This window comes from Medicago sativa, chromosome 2 (genome assembly GCF_051527215.1).
Source record: "Medicago sativa cultivar Bolivia chromosome 2, Bolivia_mono, whole genome shotgun sequence".
Taxonomy (NCBI): domain Eukaryota; kingdom Viridiplantae; phylum Streptophyta; class Magnoliopsida; order Fabales; family Fabaceae; genus Medicago; species Medicago sativa.
The window spans coordinates 4,701,907-4,705,968 of NC_140750.1; the positions used below are offsets into that span (position 1 = coordinate 4,701,907).

Genomic DNA, 4,062 nt, shown 5'->3' on the forward strand with positions numbered 1-4,062 from the left:
TAACCCTAATTTTTCCAAAACCATAATGGCTACAATTACTGTTTTATCCTAACTAAATCGTTAATCTATTTATCTATAAAAGTTAACCCGAAAGCTTATTTTAGCCCTAATTTTAACCTGAACCCTAATGCTTGAATTTATTGTTTTAACCCTAATGCTTAATTCCAATTTGTTTAACCCTATTAACCCTATTTTTTTTGTTGAAACAAATCGGCCAGATCACACCTAATCTCCTACTAAACAGATAAACATAAAATAAAATAAAATAAAGAAATAACAAATCGCTCCTAATTTTCGTAAACAGATAAACAGATATAAAAATTGTTTCCTACTTATTCTTATGCATAGCAAAATCGCTCCTTTGCTTAACAAAATCTCTTATTTTCCTACCTTCTCTCATACCAATCGCTCCTGATTTTCCTAAACAGATAAACAGATATCAAAATCGCTTCCTACCTATTCTCATGCAAAGCTAAATCGCTCCTTTGCCACATCTGTGTCTTTTCCACTTTCATTGTTGTCTTTCTCCTCTCATCACTTCCCTTCGCCAATGCTCTCGGTTCCGACACCACCCTTGCCGTCAACTCCATCGCCACCGTCTATGGCTTCAGATCATCACAGCAAACTCATAACATCAGTTGCTACCGCCACGGTCAGTTCTTTCTCTATCTCTCTCTCTACACGATATGTTGCCCTCACCATAGCCAACCCAATTGGCTTATGATTTCCCTCTTTTTTTCCCTTTAATGAAATGCGGTGTATATGTTTTTTTGGTAGATCTGAAATCATATCTTTTTTAATTTTTGGTTGACGTTATTTTTCATTGTATCGCAGCTGGTTGTTTTTGTACCTAATCTCCTACTAAACAGATAAACATAAAATAAAATAAAATAAAGAAATAACAAATCGCTCCTAATTTTTGTAAAAAGATAAACAGATATAAAAATTGTTTCCTACTTATTCTTATGCATAGCAAAATCGCTCCTTTGCTTAACAAAATCTCTTATTTTCCTACCTTCTCTCATACCAATCGCTCCTGATTTTCCTAAACAGATAAACAGATATCAAAATCGCTTCCTACCTATTCTCATGCAAAGCTAAATCGCTCCTTTTCCACATCTGTGTCTTTTCCACTTTCATTGTTGTCTTTCTCCTCTCATCACTTCCCTTCGCCAATGCTCTCGGTTCCGACACCACCCTTGCCGTCAACTCCATCGCCACTGTCTATGGCTTCAGATCATCACAGCAAACTCATAACATCAGTTGCTACCGCCACGGTCAGTTCTTTCTCTATCTCTCTCTCTACACGATATGTTGCCCTCACCATAGCCAACCCAATTGGCTTATGATTTCCCTCTTTTTTTCCCTTTAATGAAATGCGGTGTATATGTTTTTTTGGTAGATCTGAAATCACATCTTTTTTAATTTTTGGTTGACGTTATTTTTCATTGTATCGCAGCTGGTTGTTTTTGTACCTAATCTCCTACTAAACAGATAAACATAAAATAAAATAAAATAAAGAAATAACAAATCGCTCATAATTTTTGTAAAAAGATAAACAGATATAAAAATTGTTTCCTACCTATTCTTATGCATAGCAAAATCGCTCCTTTGCTTAACAAAATCTCCTATTTTCCTACCTTCTCTCATACCAATCGCTCCTGATTTTCCTAAACAGATAAACAGATATCAAAATCGTTTCCTACCTATTCTCATGCAAAGCTAAATCGCTCCTTTGTCACATCTGTGTCTTTTCCACTTTCATTGTTGTCTTTCTCCTTTCATCACTTCCCTTCGACAATGCTCTCGGTTCCGGCACCACCCTTGCCGTCAACTCCATCGCCACCGTCTATGGCTTCAGATCATCACAGCAAACTCATAACATCAGTTGCTACCGCCACGGTCAGTTCTTTCTCTATCTCTCTCTCTACACGATATGTTGCCCTCACCATAGCCAACCCAATTGGCTTATGATTTCCCTCTTTTTTTCCCTTTAATGAAATGTGGTGTATATGTTTTTTTGGTAGATCTGAAATCACATCTTTTTTAATTTTTGGTTGACGTTATTTTTCATTGTTTCACAGCTGGTTGTTTTTGTTGAGATTAATGGTGGAACTGAAATTCCTTTCCGTCTCAGTAGAGAAGGTAGGTTTGGCCACTGCTATTGATTTTACATGGATTTCTTTTAGCATAATGTTTCTTCAATTTTTCAATTCCAACTCTTTAAATTGGGGATCCTTTGATTTTCTTTATCCCACAACAAGTTTGGCTGTTTTCATTTTTTTCTTTTGTTCTAAATTATCTCTCTTTTGTTCTCTATTTATGCGACTACACCACTTAGACTAGAAGTCTCTTCCTTCACAGATTTTGTACTGATAAAAAATCTAATGTGAATTTACTATGATATGACATTAATTTGATGTTAATTTGCTATGTCCATGACTAAGTCATATTTAGTTTCATTAATTTTCTTCTTATTTCTTGATTTTTTTAAGATGCTTCTTAGTTATTGAATTAGTTGTAAAGAATTGGACACTAATTATGTAGTGATTTTTTTAGATTCTTGGCAACGGATATGTATTTGGGAGATGGGAACATTGTGGCAGTGCTACAACAACCGGTAGGTGAGTACTGTAGGGAACCAGGTACTGAAGTTCTTTCCATTGAAACTACTCTTATTTAATTGTACATATGTTTAGTGCTCCAAGCTCCTAAAACACTATGATGATTCAACGGATTTGATATTTGGTATGATTGCTATCAACTATTACTAAATTCAATTGGATTAGTTTTGTGTTAATACCTGCGGTGGATCTTATCATAAGATTTCGTGCATAGTTATAAAAAAGGAAGTTATTCTACATAATGCAGTTGTATATAAGTTTTATTGTTTATGTAATTATGTTAATTTTTTATTTATTTTTTCTATCTCATTGGAATGAAGCTTTAGTTGGTCTTATGTTGTTATGTTTCTATCCATTGAATAAACTCCTACACAATTTCCATTTCACCCGGTTTGTTGGGATAAACCTTTGATTAAGCAGGCTTCATTGTGACATGAAAGATTGTAAACTTCACTACTGTCTTCTAGAGGTAACCTAAGAATATAAAACTCTACTCTTGATATTAAGTGGGACAAGCAACTGGTTTTGTGGCCTTAGTGATTTTTCTGCTTGGAGTTTTGTGGTTGCCCATTAGCAGGTTCGCAGAATTGTTAAGGTCGGTTTTGTTTTCTTCAATTTGGTTTCAGATGTTATGGCACAATTATGTATTTTTTTTTAGCTTTGCTACTCCAGTTTTGCATCTCTTTATGTTGAAGTCATTGTCGTAATACGAGAATGATGCTTGATTATATTTTGCTTTCTTTAGTCTTTAGATATACATTGATGAATAATTTGGAGGCTTATTACTTATCATGTTTTTTGGTTCCTGTAGGAATTTTGGAAGTTGTTTTGATGTATTTTACTTTTTCACATGCCCTGAGTTTTTCATGTCTCGATAGAGAAAAAATATATGATAATAGAGTATGTTGTTTTTACCCTGACATATCACAACCAAAACCTGGCATAATGTGGTCAACTAAAGCTATATTTGATGAGATGCTCTACATGTTTTCTTTAATCTTATTGTTTTTGACATGTTTTCTTATACAAAAAAGGGGAAGTCAAGTCATGATAGTTTGGTCATTTTGCCTTTGATTTAGCCTGTCTTCGAGTTGGAGTTGCTCTGTCTGAGTAGTGTGTTGTAGTTTTTGCAGTGTTGATATATGCATACTGTTTCAGGATTTTGGTTGCTGTATTGTATCTTCAGTGGGGAGTTGTTGTATCAATCAAGAGAGACGTAGCTAGCAGACTATCTATATCACTGTTTTTCAGCTTGCCGAATTCATTTAGACTGTTGTATTTTGTGATAGGTGCCTTATAACTGTGCAACTCATGCTTCTCTGTAGCAGAAGTTGCCTCTGTATAGTTTGCTGAGTATAAGTGATCAAGTTTCTTTCAATTGAGGCAAATAATGTGTCTTGATGAATTTTTTAGTGGCTTTGGTGTTATAACACTCTTT

General features: G+C 34.6%; 1 long non-coding RNA gene across 1 annotated transcript; it reads left to right on the forward strand.

The window, feature by feature from the left end:
* Nucleotides 1–1,804: 1,804 nt before the first annotated feature.
* Nucleotides 1,805–3,839, forward strand: LOC146943819 (uncharacterized). Its single transcript, XR_015028116.1, has 5 exons — nt 1,805–1,902; nt 2,085–2,145; nt 2,560–2,645; nt 3,045–3,219; nt 3,783–3,839. It is a non-coding gene; the product is annotated as an uncharacterized LOC146943819 (long non-coding RNA).
* The last annotated feature ends 223 nt before the right edge of the window (nt 3,840–4,062 follow it).